This window comes from Alligator sinensis, unplaced genomic scaffold (genome assembly GCF_000455745.1).
Source record: "Alligator sinensis unplaced genomic scaffold, ASM45574v1 scaffold56_1, whole genome shotgun sequence".
Taxonomy (NCBI): domain Eukaryota; kingdom Metazoa; phylum Chordata; order Crocodylia; family Alligatoridae; genus Alligator; species Alligator sinensis.
In genome coordinates this window covers 1794815-1815451 of record NW_005841960.1, presented here as the reverse complement: position 1 = coordinate 1815451, position 20637 = coordinate 1794815, and positions in this window count along the sequence as shown.

The window sequence follows — 20637 nt, the reverse complement described above, 5'->3', positions numbered from 1 at the left end:
TCATATTAGGCATCTTAATAGGTTTTGAAATGGCAGAGAGCAGTATAGCCTGGTGTTGAAAAAAGTGAACAAAAATCCATAGCATACCAGTACTACACAAGAGAATCAGTTAATGGTGAAGGGACATGACACATCTCTAATGGCTTAGAAATATCCCTAAGTGCCTGTGGGAAGAGGCACACTCTTAATTTTTCTCCCTATCCAATATCCTCTTTGACAGCACCCATTCTCCCTGACAATTTTTGGCAGTAAGTAATAATCAGCTGCTAAACTAATTTATTAATCTGGTTTTCTGACAAGTATTAGTAAGGAAACCTTGTTTACTTTCTGCTATTATTATTATTATTATTACTAATTTATGTCATTGCAACATTTTCATGTGGTATATCCTGTACAAGCACAAAGGTTAAGTAAAGAAACTTTACAACCTAAACAACTTACACAAAGGAGGAGAGGCAGGGTATGTACAAAAGTTCAGAAGAAGTGGCCGAAGGTCAATGAGTCAAAGTTCAACTAGTTGATTTTCAAATGGTTTACCCTGTTAATAAGTACAAAGGTCTTCTCTCTGCCTAAATGCAGGTGACAGAGGCCCAGAATGGAGGGCAGAGGACTGTGGGAATGGTGGGTCAGGCCATGTCTGTACAGAGGGTGAGACGGTGGTGTCAGGGCCCGGCAGACGCAGGATCCCTGCAGTATGGGGCCAGAAGGGGGCACCATCAATCCCCCAAATCCCATCTCTTCCTCACCCCAAACTGCAGGATCCCACCCCACTGTGACTCTAACAAGACAGCAGCCCCACACAGCTACAGTCCAATGATGTAGCTAGGTTTCAGGGGGAGAGATTTGGACTGGGGAGGACCATGGGGGGGACGGGCGGGGTGAGGGTTTCTGGGAAGGGGAGCTGATGGTGGGGTTGTGCCCTTCCTATGCAGGGAGAGGGATGGGATAGGAAGCAGAATCCATGAATTTGTGGGGAAGAAGGGGCAAGCTGAGGGCTGCTGCTGGCTGGTGGCTTTTCCCACTAGCATAACATGGGAATTTGACAGCTCTACAACCTGTGGGCTGTGGGGAGACATTGGGCTTCCCAGCCCCTGAGCTGTCAGGAGAAGGGGTGCTCTATTACTCAGGCTGCAGCCCTGCATTGCCAGTTGATTAGGGTTGTGTGCAAGCATTGGTTCAAATGCTTGCACCCCAATTGATTGGCACTTCAATCATATCCCATGTGGTGGAGATTTCAACCACATGGTTCATTTTTCAAATGGTTGAAGAGCTTTCAATACTTGCACACAAAGCATTTCAACCAGTGGATCTGGGATTCCACTGCTTACAATGTAACATTTTTATGTATCCAGAGAGGTAAAGTTAGTCACCAAGGATTGCAAAGCAGGTTCATGGCAAAGCTACAAATAAAACACAGATCTAATGGCTTCCTGGAGCAGCAGTCAGGAGACTGCACCATCCCCCTATCTGATGCTGTCAATTTACTAAAAATCATTTATATAGATAAGTTTATGGGTTGCTTGAGAATATCTTAGAGACTTAGGAAATAGATGAATAATCTTTATAAATTGAAGGTGGGAGGGGGCACCAATTATATCATGTTAATAACTTTGCCACTCTAGAACTCATCCATGCTAACATGATACAAGGAGACTAATCCTATTATTAACAATACAGGTTGTCACACTCCTGAAAACAAGTGCTAATAAGATATTACAACAATGTATAATTACGAACTCAATATGGCTGTCATAACATCTCTAGCACTGCAGTTAAAGCTCCCCCCACTAATATCGTCTTGGTACTCACTGTAATAATAATATTAATCATAATTAATTCATTTACTAATAATGTTTCTACCATAGGATTAAAACTCTGCCTAGAATAATGCATATTTCAACATAAGACATTCTAAACAGATTCCATATAAAAACATATAATAAGATGCAATGTTTTGCAGGCAGGTCCTGCAAAATACACAGAGTATTATACTTTTGCATAAGGAAACCATTAATAGGTTATATATTTTTTGAAGTCTTAATTAAAAGAAGCTAGATCCTGTGGTCTTCTAAGTGTTCAAGCAAGGGCCTTAAACTTGATTTGATGTCAATAATTCAAATTGGTACAAGAGAATCTGTCTGGAAAAAATAAACTGGCAAATGTTGCTTAGACACTTTAGTGGAATAGCAACAAAGTATGGGGATCTGTTGAGCGTGGAGCTCACTTGGCTATACCCCAGGCCTATGGAAGTGTGTATAATTTTTCATATTTGGTATATAATCCAGGTCAGCTTTTCATTTTTCCCTTTAAATTCATCATTTGCCATTTTCATATCACCGTTCAGAATTATGAAAGAAAAATTCAAATGGAATGAGGAAAGGGACTTAAAGAGCAAAGAAAAGTGCTTTTGTTTGATACAGTGCAGCAAGGAACTAGTTTAATGGCAAACATGGTGCTATTTTGCTTATTAGCCCATTTTAGCCCATTTGAAAAAAAAACACATTATATTTATTTTGCTACCAGTTATTCTGGGTAACATATTTGCAAATCTAACTATTTATTAGTTGATATAATGCAACTACTTTAGTTTTTGTCTCTCTCACACACATTTCATCCATAAATCAAATACAATTTATATATCTAACTGAAGGCTTTTCTTTGAAGACTAATCCTTTTAACATAATAGTTTTCTGTTTTCAAGGGTAACTTACCCTATACAGTTATTACAACCTCTAATCAGATGCCCACAATATAACTATAAAGCTTAGATGCAAATCTTAAAAGAAAGGAAAAAACCCCCACGGAACTGAATTCACTTGAATATGGCACATAGTAGTAACACTATCAAAACATCCAGTAAAACTTGATGTGGGTAAATCTGCCCCATGTAAACTCTAGTTCACATGAATAAATAGATGTAACAATAGTGTTAATATCAAGTGATGCTGACCTAAACTGTTATGATGTAACTGTTACACCTGCATAGTCCTAGTAATCAAAGTCTATCAAGACATTGCAACTTTAATCCGATTTAATTCAAGATGAAGGACACAGAGATTTGTCTAACTTGTACCACTATGGGAGAGTGCAAATGTAACAGTTACATGTAACAGGTGATTCATGCTATTGGGTGGCTGCTCTCCCTCCTTTTTAAAGCAGCAAAAAATTACATTTCTCTGAAGTTTTTGCTCCTGAATGCATCTTTTCCCACGTGACAATCATTATTGCTTTTCAGACCTTTACACATCTCCAGCAAAAACAGCTCTCCACCATTTATTATTCTGTCTCTTGATAACATTCTCAGCTATCTCAGAGGAAGTGTGTGTACTTCTGAAAGGAGTATCCAAGTTTGCCCTGAGTATACTTTATATTTCCGTCAAGGGTTGGTTATTTACAGAAGTGGTCCCGGTGGAGTACCTACTGATCACACTTTCAGCTTTACTTCAGTAAGATTTCTTAGTGCTAAAGTGATTATTCTAAACTAAAGTCTAGACACTAAAATAAGATCTAGAGAACATTCACCAACATTATGGTTATTTTCATCTTTCAATAATAGTAGTATGTATTTACTCACTTTTAGAACATACTCCTAAAAATCTGAACCTGGGTCATTAATACAGGTTATTAAAACTGTCTATCTGAGAAATTATTTAAATAGTGATGCCATCTTAAAAGTAATTGAGATGGCACAATCAGCATTGTTTTAACTGTCAAGTATGTCTATCTGCTTCTGTTTTTGGTCTTTCTGATGCAAATTCTGCCATAGCAAAACTATGGATAATATAGTTATATCTTCACTGCAGTTTCTGTGTTTGACAGCAACATCAAGTTCAAGAATAATTAACTAAACTACCAGATTTACTTTAAAAAATAAACTTCATACTCATACTTTTGTCAGGCTTTGAGTGTGACAATAAAAAAAAAAATAAACCTCTGAAAGTATAAATTAGATATTGGGAAGAAGGATCTTTCTTATATGCATTATCTTGCTAACCAAGGCATTTGCTGCAACTAACTGAACACATTCTATTTTGGGAAGAAAGTATATTGAACTATCAGAAAAAAGTAATATTTCTCAGTATGTATGATGAATGAATACCAAAACACGCATGTTTTAAATGCTAGTAATTATTTGTGTTATAGTTGTACATAGAAATCTTCACCAGAATCCAGGTATTATTGTGGAAAGCACTGTGCATGCATTTCAAGAAAGGCAGGCCATAGCACAGACAGTTTAACATCTAAACAAATCAATATCAAGTGAAAAGAGTAGAGGAAGAGGTGAAGTCACTTACTCAAGGTGACTAAGCAACTTTTCAGTAGGGTAGCATTCCAGCCCACTAGCTAGGGAGCAACACGGTCATCTCTCCAGGAAAGGGTTGATATCCCACCCTTAAGGGATTTCAGTCACTGACACCTAGCCCTTCTCTCTTCCAGGGAATGGGACATGCTGTCAGTCATCAGCTGAGAGCTGCTGAAAAGCAGAACCTTCTAAAGACAGCTTCTCCCCTTATCACCCATGTGGGTGGCAGGAGCAAGGGTGGCACCACCATGGCTTAAGAGCCCCAGCTCTTGCAAGCAGAGTTCACTGATGTAGTGACAAAAGTAATTTAAAGGTGCTTTCTAACTACAGAGACTAAGGCATTTAGTAATTGGGATATAATCCCTCAGTTAAGTAGCTAATCAGTTAGCTAGAGAGATTTGGGGTGTTTATACACATGCTCTGGCAGTGGGGTTGGGAGTATTTTAATTAGAGTGCCTCTGAGAGCTGCTCTAATTAAAGCACCCAGAGCATCTCATGTATCAATGTCCCCACACTTAAAAATGGTGGCAGGGTGCTTTATCAAAAGCTCATTGAACAAGCTTTAGATAAAGCACCCCTGCTACCATTTTAAGTGTGGGGATACTGATACACAAGATGTTGGAGGCTGCTGGAGTGTGGTAATTACAACCAGACTAGAAAGATCTCCCAGGGTCAAAAAAAACCAACCCATGCTTTAAGGTAACAGTATAGGGAATGCCTGCATATGTGGTGTGTGGCGTCTCAGACAGGTCTGTGGTGCCACATACCACAGATCTGTGCTCTTCCGGACAAGACCATTGAAACTTAGTAAAAGAGCTAGTAAAAAAGGAAAGTCATGGTAAAGCCTCATTTAAGAATGATGTGCTAGTAACTTCTCCTCTGTAGAAGGTTATTCATTGATTCTTGTACTTATTGTTAGAAGGAAAGATATAATGATAGATATTGTAATTTAAAGAAGCTCCATAATTAAGGCGGATGAAGAAGTTGGTTATCCAAGATTGCTCCTCGGTTAAGTAACTACTTAGTTAAGGAGACGAAAAGACTGCAGAGACTGCCTATTGCTCTACATCAAACTTATTGTTTAGTTCTTCTCATTTCTTGTAGGCCTATAGTTATTGAATCCAGTGATCAGTACAGCTGAGAGCTCAGGGCTGGGTGGGCTATCAGGGAGCCAGCAGCTCACACTCCTTCTGTTCTCATTGTGGGGAGGACAAAAGGAAAGCCACAGGGGACTGTGGGATACTAGGAACATAAGTTATTTTGGGTTATAGTTTCTGAGCACATGAGTAGGTGCTTTCCTAAATGTTAAGTGGTGGCTGCATTGTTGGCTCCCTACTTCCATGGGTGTTTGGCTGGGGTGAGCTGTCAGTAGTCTGAGTGGTCCGTGAGCTGCACAGGGACCCCGCAGGCAGCACCCGCCCGCTGGTACCCGGTCCAGGTGGTCCTGAGGGGTGCCACCGCTGTGGAGGGAAGCAACCACCCTCCCCCTGAAGTTGTGGAGGGAAGCATCAGGCCCCTGCAAAGCTCAGGTAGGGAGGCAGGCTCCCAGGAGGAAAAAAAAAAAAAAGATCAGGTTCACTGTTTGTTTGTTTTTTCTTCAGTGGAGCTTGTGTGCATGGGCTGCCACTGTGTCCCACAGCCCCTCAGCTGCACAGGGTCCACCAAGCCCCAAGCATGTTGGCTTCCAGAGCTCTATGCACTGTTGCACTTTGTTAGGCAGCAAACTAAAACACCTCGGAGCTGTTTTATCTTACTACGTACCAAAGTAATTGAAAGCGGAATACGCCACTGAGCTTGCAAACAGCAACATGATTAAAACGACGCAAAAGGGCATTTAAGCCACTTTAAAGACCAATTTTGTGTCATGTACAAAGGCCCTTAGGGTCTGTCTGCATTAAGTGTTACATCATTCGTCCACCAGGTGTAGCTCCAGAGCCTGTAATTTCTTATCTCCGTGCTTTCTTGTTGTGGAATAGGTGCAAGTGAAGTTAAATAGATAAAACAGGTTCTGCTGGTTTTGCTGTAAATGAAAAGTAATCAATTATCAGATGGGTATTTGCCAACTTGAAAATTGAAGTAGCCACTTGAGTTATAGTTTTAGCAGTGGGATCCTGGACAGCCCTAAAGCTACACAGTTGAGCCTCTCAGCCCTGGTCTAGAGCTGTGTTGTGTCTAAATGCTCCCATGACAGAGAAGTGAGAGGATTATGAGCCATCAAATCTTGCTCACTTGTCACTCCTGAGATGCCTGTGTCTCAGGATTGCAGAACCACACATACAGACCTACTCTCCATTCACATGCTTCCAAATACACAGACACACAATAAATACATACATGTACTCATTCCAGGATGCACACACAGATACCAGCAGGGGAGGAAAGAGGAAGAAAGATGAAACACTGGTAAAAATAGTCATGAACACTTCAACTAAAGGGAAGCTCTTACCTATTTGAAAGTATTCATTAAAAGCCTCTCCCATTTATCAGTCTCTTTTATGCCAGTGGCAAGCTGTGATATGATCAGTATTTATCCTGCAGAAGCATGTAACAGCCCCAGCCATGGGGTGGGATTCCATTGTGCCAGGTGCTGTATGTACATAGAACAAAAAGACAGTCTGCAAAGGAAAACAGAACAATAAGAGAAGAGGAGCTGGGTCATGCTTAATGATAGGAGTGAGATAGTTTCTATCCAAGAATTGAGTGAGTCTCCTCAGTTGTTGCCTGATGTGGTTGGGGGAAATTCCATGATACTCTCTGCAGAACTCCCCTACTGCTGCCTGTGTCTCTGGACATGATTGGTGGCAGACATCCTCCCAGGCACAGCTGCATTTGCCTACTCCCCTTATCTGCAGGGCCCTGGGATTGCATGATTGTCCTATAGAGGGGCAGTTGCCTAGCATTTCTGCTGCTGACAGCCAGAATAAATGTTTGATGAATTGCAGCACCTGGAAAGCTTTCAGGATGTTATATAGAAGACTGTCCCACTGCTTCTGCCTCTCATGCCATCTCCTGGTACCAAAAACCTGCTGAATTCACCCCTGTTGTTGGCAAGGGCTCCCCACAGAAGTCTAGCCCTAATGGCCCAGGTTCTGCATTTAGTGGTGACTACAGGATTACTGCTGACTTACAGCCATGTGAGGGAGTGGAGAATGTGGTTCCATGCAGTGAAACTCAGGATAAATTTAGGTTCATGGACTCACTCCACACTTGGGTGGGGGGGGTGGATATTATCTGTAAGGAAGGATGCTCACAATACCCCTGTGCACATAGAGGGGTGACAGTAAAGAAACTCTCCCTGATCATCCTTTGCATGAAGACTACTCTCACTATGATGGGAAATGCATTGTTCTAGATGGTTTCCCTCTCTTCCTCCAAGGAATCACCCTTGGGGAGGGGGTTGGTATGCTTCAAAGACAAGCTTAAGCTGGAGTTTGATGTATGTATTAATACTGCTACTTCTTTGCCAGTAATTATGGAAAATTCTGCAAACTCAGATCCTCCAAATAAAAGACATTTCTTTTATACCCTGTTAAATTTACCCTTATACTAACCCACAATAATTTTACCTTTAAGATATGTGGAAATACAGGCTGCTACAGCCAAAATAAGAATGCCCATACAGCCTTTAAGTTTCACCAGCAAATGCATAGCAACTGGAAGGCTAGCACATAGGAGCAATCAGTGAGGAATCAACTTGGTAATTGCTACCATTGTGAAGTCAAGTAGCCCCTTTGCCACAAACAAAAGTGGAATGGCCATTTCCCACACTTTCCTCCCCACCCCCCTCACCTCCCAAGAAGAAACCAAGCTCAGAATAGAAAGCAAATAAATGTTATTCTATATAGAGAGGAAAGCTTTAATCTACTTTATATACATATATACATACATACATATATTATTGATTACAGCTAAATTAAAGCAAACTGTTAAAGCTATTTAACACTTAAATATTTAAGCTTTTAATATTAATTTATTTATTTAAGGTTATATATTTAAGCTTTTGGACTATTTAAATTAAAGCTAAGTAATTCAAACTAAATTAACATTCAGTAGAAATATTTTCTGTCTAGAACAGTGCCACCCAGAGCAAGAGAATTCAAAGAACGTGAATGTACTCTGTAAGAAAATATCATGATGTGTAAGTGCCATCCAGTGGTGTTATGAGGTGCATAACTTAATATACATTCATTGATCATGTGTGACACCCCTCTAGACAGCGGGTATAACTAAATCAGATGCAGTTGAATCCATTTTGGATAAATCACTTTCACGTGCATCAAGGCCCTACAAGTGCAGATGACCTGCCAGTGGCAAAGTGTGGTTAAGAGCAGGTGGCAGGGGCATGCTGATATGGAAAGTGTGTTTTGTCTGGAATACTGCATGCACACAAGTTCTTGGATAACCTTAAAAAGCATTAAAAACAAACATTTACAAGTCAGCAGGATCAGATGAACTTCACCCAAGAGTGTTGAAGGTGCTGGCTGAAGTCATTGCAGGACCTCTGGTGAAACTCTTCCAAGAATCATAGCCCTTGAGGAAGGTCCCTGAAGACTGGAAAAGGGCCAATGTTGTGCCCATCTTCAAGAAGGGGAGGAGAGAGGATCCAGGCAACTATAGGCAAATTAGCCTAACTTCTATCCCAGGGAAAATCCTGGAAAAAATCATCAAGGAGTCTATGTGCGATACACTTGCAGAAGGTAGGATTCTGAACAACAGCCAGCATCACTTCATCATGAGCAAGGCTTGTTTCACCAATATCATCTCCTTCAACAAACCAGGTAACTCACCACCTAGATAAGAGAGAGGAGGTTGACATTGTATACCTAGACTTCCAAAAGGCCTTTGATCTGGTAACCCATGTTGTTCTCATGGGAAAATTAGAGGATTATAGGCTTAATTGCTCAACAGTTAGGTAGGTAGGAAGCTGGCTGTGAGGTAGGACCCAGAAAGTTCTAATGAATGGATCTCTGTTGTCCTGGTGAGAAGTGTTCAGTGGTGTCCCTCAAGGGTCTGTGCTTGGTCCAGTGCTTTTCAACATCTTTATCCATGATTTGGATGTGAGGGTGAACATCTCACTGGCCAAGTTTGTGGACAATAACAAGTTATGGGGGAGCGTGGTCACACTTAAAAATAGGCTGCACATGCAGGTACACCTAGACAGGCTTCCAAGTTGGGCGGATTGGACCCAGATGGAGTTCAACATTGATAACTGTAATGTGCTCCATCTGGGGATGAACAATCCCCAACATACTTGCAGGCTCAGTGGTGCCAAACTGACTAACACCACAACTGAAAGGGACCTAAGGGTAATAATAGACCATAATATGAACATGACCCATCAGTGCGATACTGTAGCCAGCCTGGCAAACAATACTCTGGCATGCATCAACTGATGCATCTCAAGCATAACCAAGGAAGTGATTCTCCCTCTTTACTCGTCATTGGTGACACTGCAGCCTGGGTACTGCATCCAGTTCTCAGCACTGCACTTCAGCACAGACATAGAAAAGCTTGAGAGAGTCCAGAGAAGACCCACCTATATGATCAGAGACTTGCAAGGCAAGCCATAGGAGGAAAGGCTGAGGGACTTGGGTCTCTTCAGCCTAAAAAAGAGAAGCCTGAAAGGGGATTTGGTAGCAGCTTACTGCTATATTAGAGGAATACATCAAGGGCTTGGTGAACACCTGTTCACCAGGGCACCCTTGGGAAAAACCAGGAGTAATGGCCACAAAATCCTGGAAGACCATTGTAGGCTTAACACTAGGAAAAAACTTCTTCACAGTCAGGATGTCCAGACTGTAGAATAAACTCCCTTCAGAGGTGGCACAATCACCTACCCTGGAAATCTTGAAGAAGAGATTGGACAGTCACCTCACTGGGGTCACCTGACCTTAGTTGTCTTTCCTGCCTCATGCACTGGGGGGGGGGGGGGGGGGGGGGGCCACATGGACCCAATGATCTTGTGAGGTTCCTTTCAGCCCCTTACAATCTATGAAACTATGAATCACACAAATAGTTTCACCCAGGCTATCTGGAGGGCTTGCTGAGCTGCCCAGCAGGGCTCCAACTAACTGTTGCCTTGCCTGACTCTGCCCTTCCTAATTGGACAGGTTAGATTGTTAAGGGCTACTATTTATTCTATAATATTCTGCAGTCATCAGGGCCTCAGTTCCTTGTTAGAGCTAGGGGGGGAATACTGTGTCTGTAGATCACAGCTAGTCCCAAGGGAGAGGCTATGTTGGATAAGAGGGCACTAGTCAGAGTGGGAGATCAGAAATTTCTTCCTGTGGAGGGACTCAGTATAAATTGGCCCAAAGCATCTGAGACCTGGGATTTCTATCCCATACAAACCCAGCAGATAACAAAGTTCCAAGCAGAGACTCTGTGTGTGTGTGTGTGTGTGTGTGTGTGTGTGTGTGTGTGTGTGTGTGTGTGTGTGTGTGTGTGTGTGTGTGTGCGTGCACACATACACATGTGTGCAGTGAGTGCACACTGGACTCCCCTACGCCACCCAAGGTCTGTCCATCTCCCAAGAGGCAGCTTTCCTTCCCCATAGCTCTTCTTCCCAGGGGCCATGTCAATCATGAGAGTGCTACTGGCAAGAAAAATAACTTGACAAAGTTTTATTTAAAAACATATATAAAAACACCACTTATAGAGGTCTTACAAAATACCCTAATGTTTGTTGTTAGTTCTAATACAGCAATCTAATATATAGATTATGCAGATTCTGACTTTGGCTTCATCCAAAGCTCACCAGAAATAGGGAGGCGGGGGAAATTTTCCTCTATAATTGTCTTCTCTCACCAATAACCCCCACCCCCCCAACAGATCTAGACATTTCTTAGATAACAGGCCAGAAGCAGTTTAAGAAACAACAGACATTTAGAAAGATGAAAAACAGAGCTATAAGAACTATATAATTTAATTTATGCTTGGGAAATTTAATTTTAAAACAAAACAAAATATCTGTATTCTGGGCTTCCTCATAAGAACACAATTCTCAGCTATCACTAACAGTCAGTCTTGAAATATTTCAGAACTGTTCATATTTTTAAGCTGATGTGATTCCTGCAACAGAATTCCCATGTCTTCAACACAACATGCTGAGAAATTCAACTAAGTTAATATGCATACAACACAGAGGAGAGGCCTCCCAAACTTCCTTTTTTTTCCCACTTGCATGGCATTCTGCTGTTTGGTACAGAAAAGGTGCTACAACATGGTCCTAAGAATGTCAATCATTTGCACAGACCCTCATACAGGTTGTCTGCACTGGAGTGAGTGCTGTCCTTAAAAGAAATCAGGTGCTGTGTGTGTAAAAACAAATAGGTTTTTACCTGTTTAGGTAACTAAATAGGTTTTTGCATCAAACTTCAAACAGGTAGCTATAAACTATTTCCATTAGTAGTTTGTCATTGATTTAGACATGAAATAAACATTGACAACTTTTTACATTAAATAGGTTTTCAGGATTTCATTTTGGCAAACCAAAATATTTCATTCTGATGAATTCAAAGTTTGCATGCTTAATTTTGATCCTATTTGATTTTTTTTATAGAGTTTCAAACAAAAATATTTTGAAATAGAAACTGTTTCCAAAAATTCTGAAGCAAGATATTTTGTCATTCGAACTTTTTCCTAAATTTTGTTCAAAAGTAAAAACAAAAAAATATCATAACTGTTATCATTTCACATTAAAGAAATGGTTCAGGCAAAAGTATATATTCCAAAGAAAAACTGTTTCAATAAGTTTTCTGACCAGCATTAGTCCTCAGAAGAGCCTGGTATTATCAACATGATCTTGGCACCCTCTCCAGCCCCAAACACTATGCAAAGGAGTTTCTGCAAAGAATACAATATTTACTTGATTCTAAGATGGGGGGGGGGTCTCCATTCATCACGGGGAAAACAAAACCCCATATTAGAATCACATATCACAACTGGGAGCTGTGAGAATGTCTGTGCAGGGAGTCCAGCTGGGATAGGGACAGCAGCAGCAGCTCTGCTCCCTGTCCACATTCCCTCCCCTCTCTCTTTTCCTCTCTCCTTGTGTCCCTCCCTTGCTGGCAGTGTTGACTTCACACATGGCAGTTCAACACTCAGAATCTCAGTATTGCATTGTTAGACAGGAGAGCCTGCTACAAAATTATACACACACACTACAAAAACACTCTATGGGTTCATACACACATGCACATACACAAACGTGCACTTCTGTGGCTGTGTGTTAACACTACAGGGCATTTAGGGTAATTTAGGATTGGAGTAACTCGGGGTCAAGGTGCCTCAGGGCTACTTGGAGTTCATTTGAGTTCCAGGCAGAGGTGAGGGAGAAAGCTGGAGCTGCAGCGAGGAAAAGTGGCAAAGCCAGAGGTGAGAGGCAGTGCAGTAGAAGCTGACACAGAAGCCAGGGAGAGAGAGATTGGACGAGGGTCAGAGGGACAGGGAGCAGAGATTAGAGCAGAGCCGAGACTGCAGAAAGACAAACCCAACTCAGGCTTCCAAAAATAGTCAAGGTGTGTAGGGACAGAGTTCAAGTCCTTTGCTTGGGGAAAGAAGGTGGGTGATAGCTACCTATCCTGGGCTGTGAATTGAACCTTGATGGCCAGTTGGGATCTTCTCCAGCAAGGTGTTGTCCAGAGGGGGGTCACCAGCAGGGCCTCTGGGTGGTTTGGTGATGTGGCGTAGTGCTGGTTCAGATGGAGAGGGTGCCCAAGGGGGGTCACACTCTGCCACCCATTTTATAGGGGTGGGCTACCTGTGTCTCGTATGGGAAGGACATGCCCAGGCAAGACTAGTCCTGCTCAGATGCATATGTGCAGATCCAGCTGTCCTCACTGTCTGGTGGGATACAATGGTGGGGTTGCTGGTTTCTTTAGGGTCTTTGTCTTTCAAATGCTGGGTTTTGTCTCTGTTTCTGGGTGAGGTCTGTGGTTCCTGGGTGAGTCAATGCAAGGCAATGGTCGGGTTGTTGAGTTGACGGTTCAGTCATTACTGGTCATTCAGTAGATGCCTGCTACCATTATGCCTCAAGCACCCTCATTCATTCCCATTCATTCAGGAACCAATTTACATAGGAGAGGTAGGTATGAGTCATAGTTGCAACATAATATACAATAGGGTATGCTCTATTGTACAGGGCAGGGGATACAAGATGAGGGCTTTACATTACGAAATGGAAACGTGACATTACTTTGGTTAACTTTACAGACACAGATGTAAACTATACAATATTAATATGAAACAATAAAAATTAAAAAAAAAGATAGGAATACAATATAATACAATATAAAACAGTAAAAATCAATACAAACATAACAGAACACTATTTACAATATAAAAAGGGGCTTATTACAATAATAGCATACAAGAACTTAGCTTACCTATGGCTACTTATAATTATTTATAAGGGATATAGAGGGCAGACAGAAAATCAGGAATGGTTGGGGAAGGGGAGGAAATGTATTTTTAAGTTTAAAAAAAGAAAAACCTGGGGATTTTGCTACAGCAGATACCAAGCAAGGAAGAAGTCTGCACACTTCTGCTTTGGTTTCCAGTCTGCCCCATGCTACAGGATGTAGCTGTGCTGGGTGTCAGTCCTAGAACCCTGAATATTTGTCCTTCCCTGATCTGCTCCCTTCCCACCTCCCTCTTCCATGGGGAGACAGGAAAAGGGGGAAGGAGGGAAAGGAGCAGGGCAGGGAAGGAGAAATCTGTGGGGTGCCAACCCATACTCCCAGTACAACTGCTTCCTTCAGTGAGGGACAGGAACAGCTCTGAAGCTTCACCTGGATCAGTGCCTAGATCAGTGGAGAAAGCAGCAGAAGGCAGAGGTAAGTGGTAGTAGGGTAGCCATGAGGGGGGAGCAAGGGATGATCAGCAGGATGCCCCCTGCTTTTGTTTTCTTGCTGCAAAAGTGGTTGGAGAAATTTATGATGACCCCTCTAATATTAGATTCTAGACATGGAAAATTATAACAAATTTAATAATTATTGTGGAGGTCATCTTAAATTTGAAGTCATCTTACAATTGAGTAAATATGGTATTTCATATTTGATTCTTAGACATGACTGGCAAGAAGAGTAAGAGCTACCTGCTTACTTGGCCCTATGAATAACAGAGCATTCACTGAACCACAAGAAAACAAAACACATTTCATCTTAAGAAAACATGAAGAGCAAATTAACCCATAACTCAAGACTTTTCATTACTGTGTTTCATGAATATTGCTAATGTTCTGTGAAATGAACTTATCTAAAGCTTAATTTTCAGCTTTGTTGATACTGTTAAATTAATGATTGAGGAGTATTCATTCAAAATTTTCTCCAACAATTTTTCAAAAAAGCCAACTGCACACCTATTACTTCAGCTCTATTATTTTATTTTTCTTTTAGTATAAGGCATGATTACACATTCACAAGGCATCTTTAAAACTAGAATAACACAAAAGTAAGTCAAAGTCAAGACTTGCTCAGTTGTGCGGCTACAGATATGTATTTCATTGTGTTTAAACTTGAAAATGCAGCTCTTTGCTGGGGAAAAAAAAAACATATTAATTAATCCACACAGTTCTCATCTGCTGTCGCTAGATGCTTCCACCACTTGAGCGAACTCATTGCAAGCTACCTACAATATTTCTACATTAAATGACAGTAAAAATATAACCTCCCTTGGCCTGATGGTAAGAGAGTCTCATGTTACACATTAAATATATTATGTAATTAACTGGTTAATCACACATTAAATTTATATTGGCCACACATGAAAACGAATTATGACATAATAAAAATGACTAGCCAGCTATAAAGGAGCCAACCAGCTATAAAATTAGTGCTTGAAAATGCATAACAACTCTATATCTGGTTTCTACTTCAATTTGAACATTTAACAGGGACTTTAGTTCCCTAAGATTATACAGCAGGTCAATGGCACAGCCAAGTCAAGGACCCTGGTGCAAAATACCCTCATCCTAATAGTGTTTTTGCTCTCTGAAAATATTTTTGCAAATACTTACATTTTAACAGATAAACAAAAATGGGGAATAATTATTTTGTGTTTTATTCCCATTATATTTCAAATGTGCTCCCTCACCCCTTTTCATTTGTGTACACCTAGATATTCTAGAGATGGTAAATATTATTTGGAGTTACTAATTATCTGCATATGCAATGCTATATAAAATATTACTAACATGTTTATTATTTCATATGTAATAGTATTTCTACATCTGTAAAGGCATACCTTAAAATATTTTATTATTTCATGCACTCTCAATAGTTCTCCCAGTTTAAAATCTTTAGGACAGAGTCTGATCCTCCTATTAGGTATCTAATGGAGTTAGGTACCTAAGCACGATTCTATTTTACCTTGTTCAAGTCTTGACAATCCATTAACACACCTACTCTTACAGCATGCCATTATCTGACCCTTAGGACCAAGCCTCAAAAAAGCAGCAAGGAGAATCATCCTCATGCACACACTTTTTACCTTAACTTTTTTTCAGAGCCCCTAGCAGGGTGGAACATAATTGTACTTTCATGCTGATATCCACATACATGCCTAAAACATGGAATAAAATCTGGCTCTATATGACACTTGCTGAATAAGAAAAAATGGACAAATAACAGGGAAACACACATTTGGTGTTATTGTTTGACTTTAAAGTTAATTTGAGTATCCTGCAATGAACTAATTGTTATACTACACTGTCATTAGATCATAATAAATTTGACCCTAAATATTTATGTCCTCTTTAACAGCTTCTAGAAGATATCTGTATTAGCTTTTTCTTTTATCTGATAATAAGGATATTGGGGAATCATAATACTATATCTCCAGAATCCTGTGCATTTAGTACTAAGTCCATTACGTTATTATTTATGAAAAACATTTTATTTCACATTAAAAATAGATTTATAGAAGCTGGTTTTAGTCCTGGACATTGCCTTAATACAGATTTTCTCAATACATTTAAGTTTATATCCATGTACATTTTATTTTTTAGATAGTCTCTAAGTGATTCAGTGGAAATTATTCTTATTGCTAAAAGAATGTGAATTTTCCTAAATAATTAGGCCATTAAAACCTTGTGGGAGACTATTTTAAACACACCTAATGGATTATGCCCATAGATTATGTCTGGCCTATAGATACACTGAAGAACTGGAGCAGAAATTAGCCATGGTTTTTTAATTAGATTTAGGCATAGCTAAAGAAAGTTTATTAATAGCCAAATCCTCACACTGTTTGAATAAGTGTAGTGTAATTTTCAGGTTCTAGCCTACATGACACCTTAGAGATTTGTTGAAAGTAGCGTTAAGTCAGCAACTGTCAGGCATTTCTATGTCTGCAATTTTTAAATGAATTATATCGTTATGGAGGGGGATTTTATAGGTCAACATCTGTCACATATTACAAAGCCATTTAATACCCAGTTTTTTTAACAAAATGTCAGTTATTGAAATGACTCTGGATACGTATTGTTGTGTTTGGACTGTGCAAAAAGCAGAATAAAATATTGCCAAAATAATGGAAAAATTAATAGATGCCTGGAAAAAAAGGAGGGGAAAAACCATTGTAATTGTCAGCAAGAGCGAAGGTTTGATCACTTATTTATTATTTGCTTTATTGTTAAATAAACATACCAGAACAACTGAGGCCTGATTCTGAAAGTGCTTAGAAACAGGTATAGTAGCTTTAGCAGTGGTGATGCAAGCAGCTGTCACTACTCTGGCTATGTTTCAGTCATCATCACTGGCAATCCAGTGTCTCCTACATGCTGTCCACGTTTCAGCTTCAGCTTTGCATAGTAAAGTAGGGATCGCAACTGCTTGATAAACCATGAGTTTGTTTTTGACTCTGATGTTGCCGTCTTCAAGTACCCATTTCATCAGCCATCTGAAGGCTGCATTTGTACATTCGGAAGATGTTTGATTTCTTTGCCAATGTCAACATTCTGCAAGAAATGGCTTCTGAGATATGGGAAATACTCAGTGTTCTCCAGAGCCTCACCATAACTAGGAATTGCCAGAGCTGGGACTGCTCATTAAGAGCTTTTTGATGAAATACCTTTGTCTTCTGGTCATTAAGCATCAGTCCCATTTTTTGTATGCCTCAGTAAAGACATTGACAATTGCCTAAAGATCTGCTTTTGAGTGAGCACACACTAGAGCATCCTTAGTGTCAGGGTCATCTTGGCTTTGTCTTACACTCAGCTGAGATTAAACAGTTCACCATCCATTCAACAGTTTAGCTCCACTCCAACTGGAAGCTTGCTGTTGGTCAGAGGTAGCATCCTGATAAGGAATAGTTCTGTTCATGAACAGTTCAATCTACACAGTTTATAGAAACCTGTATAAATTGGATCAATTACATCTTGGGCTTTTTGACTGTCTGTACTTAGCCAATTTGTATTAATGCAAACTTTGTCCTACAGCTGCTCAATGTACCTGATTCTACTTCTGTAGAATTTCAATTTTTTATATTTATTGCAGTGATTCTCAACCAGGTTGCCATGGAACCCTCGGGTGCTTTGAGATCTTTTCAAAGGTGCCAGGGAGTACCAAACAGTGTTAGCACTATTAGGTCTTAGTCTTACCTCAGTCCTGTTAGTCCTACCTCGGTCCTGGGGAAGCTCTTTGAGAAAAATTTTCCAGGAGCACATCTGCGAGGGACCAACAGGGGAGATTATGCTTAGGGGTAACTGACATGGGTTCTGTAGCAGGGCACTAAGGTGCCTGCTACTTGTAGAGCAGATATAAACATCCAGATGCGGGTTGCTAGGACAACCGTTAATGAGGGGATTGGACAGACCTGCACCCAGTCAGCTGGCCAGAGGAGGCGGGGCCCTAGTCCCATATAAGCCCCAAGGAACTGCCCCAGGTAGGCAGTTCCCTGCCAGCAGCCAAGGGGGAAGGAGGTCTCCCAGAGTAAGCAGAGGGGAGAGGCCAGACTGCATGTATGGGCCCGAGATTGGGGAATGATGGAGCACCCCTCGTGTGGCTGGAATAATGCTATAGATGGGCGGCTAGGATGTATGTTTTAGTCCAGGGGCTTGTGTTTTGTTTGCTGTTTAAAACTGGTGGCTTGGATGAGGCTATAAGGGGGTGGAGGAGGCCTCATAGGGGACTCACAGTAGTGTGGGGACCCTTGCCTCAGAGAGGGGGTAGCGAGAGAAGTCCCCATGGTGAGGGTGGGGGGCAGAGAGGGTGATGACCTTAAAAAAGACCGGGGAGGCCTGGTGCACTAGAGTGCAGATATATTTTGTTTTTTTCTTTTTTGGACCGGCAGGGGTGGGTTTGGGGTTGCGCCCCAGTTTTGAAGCTGTGGCTTTCTGGGTGTGGGTCTGGCTCCCGTGCCTCGGGGCCGGAGAGTGCTGGGATTCAGAAAGATGGCCACGAGCCTCCACGCTCTGGAAGAAAGAAAAAAAAAAAAGCTAGAGCCTCGGAGTCAAACCCTGTTTAGTGGGTTTGGACAGGGAGGCCTAGCCAGAGAAAACAGGGGTCTGGCCATAACAGGAGAGACCCCAACATACCCAAAATAATAGACAGTCTCCCACTCGCATAAACAAAATTTTCCATCAAGACATGGCAGGAGAGATTAGGGTGGGACTGAAGAATTACAAAGCAGGCCACAAGGGCGCCCCACGTAATAACCAGAAAGATGGCACCGGGGAAGGTGTACTGTTACAGGTTCATTAGGGGCAGGTCCTGTCAGACAAACCTGGTTGTCTTCTACGACCAGGTCACAAAATCCTTAGATAGAGGTGTCACAGTTGAGGTAGTCTTTCTGGACCTTAGGAAGGCCTTTGACACTGTCTCTCTTCCCATTCTCATTAAAAAATTAGGTGACTGTGGCGTCGATGCCTACACAGTCAGACGGCTCGCAAATTGGCTAGAGAGCTGCACCCAGAGAGTGATGGCGGACAAGTCATTTTCAACCTGGAGGGATGTGGGCAGTGGGGTCCCCCAGGGCTCGGTCCTTGGGCCCACACTGTTTAACATCTTCATCAGCAACGTGGAAGAGGACGTGAAAAGCACCTTGTTCAAATTCACAGATGACACTAAGATGTGGGGAGAGGTGGGCATGCTAGAAGGGAGAAATGGGCTACAACTAGATCTGTACAGGTTACAGGGGTGGGCAGATGAGAATAGGATGGAATTCAATACTGACAAGTGCAAGGTACTACACCAAGGGAGAAAGAACCAGCAGCATCCCTATAGGCTGGAGAACTCCCTTCTCATCATCACAGAGGCAGAAAAGGATCATGGAGTTATTATTGATTCCAAGATGAACATGGGCTGCCAATGTGAAGATGCAGTCAGTAAGGCTAACTGCACCTTGTCATGCATCCACAGATGCATCACGAGCAGGTCCAAGGAGGTGATCCTCCCCCTCTATGCAACATTGGTCAGGCCGCAGTTGGAGTACTGTGTCCAGTTCTGGGCACCGCAATTCAGGAGGGATGTGGACAGTATTGAGAGGGTCCAAAGGAGGTCCACTCGCATGGTCAGGGGGCAGCAGGGCAGGCCCTACGAGGCAAGGCTACGGGACCTGAACCTGTTCAGTCTCCACAAGAGAAGGCTGAGAGGGGATTTGGTGGCCATCTATAAAATACCAGGGGGGCCCAGTGGGGAATGGGAGAGTCCCTGTCCCCCTAAGCACTACCAAGAGTAACTAGGAATAATGACCACAAATTGACTGAGAGTAGGTTTAGGCTAGACATCAGGAAACACTACTTCATAGTCAGGGTGCCTAGGATCTGGACCCAACTTCCAAGGGAAGTGGTGTTCACTCCTACCCTGGGGGTCTTCAAAAGGAGGCTAGATAATCACCTTGCTGGGGTCGTTTGACCCCAGCATTGTTTCCTGCCCATGGCAGGGGGTTGGACTTGATGATCTGCTCAGGTACCTTCTGACCCTACCAACTATGAAACTGTGAAACTTGATTCACAAGATAATCCAAAAGATAGGAGATAGGAATCCATATTGTTAAAAATATTCTGACCTGTTGTGGCTTTTCTGTGGTTTTTGCAATATATTTGTTATAATATTTTTCCCCAGTCAAAAATAAGTGAAAAGTAAGAGCTGGTATTTTATGCCTTGAGTCTAAAATGATTTAGAACCACTGATCTATTATAACCTTTCTGCCAGGTACTGGACACTAGGGGTGTGCAAAGTGGGCCCTATTCAATTTGGATTCAGCCTGAATCAGGGACCATGATTCAATTCATTCATAGATTCATAATTTCATAGATGTTAGGGTCGGAAGGGACCTCAATAGATCATCGAGTCCGACCCCCTGCACAAGCAGGAAAGAGCGCTGGGTCTAGA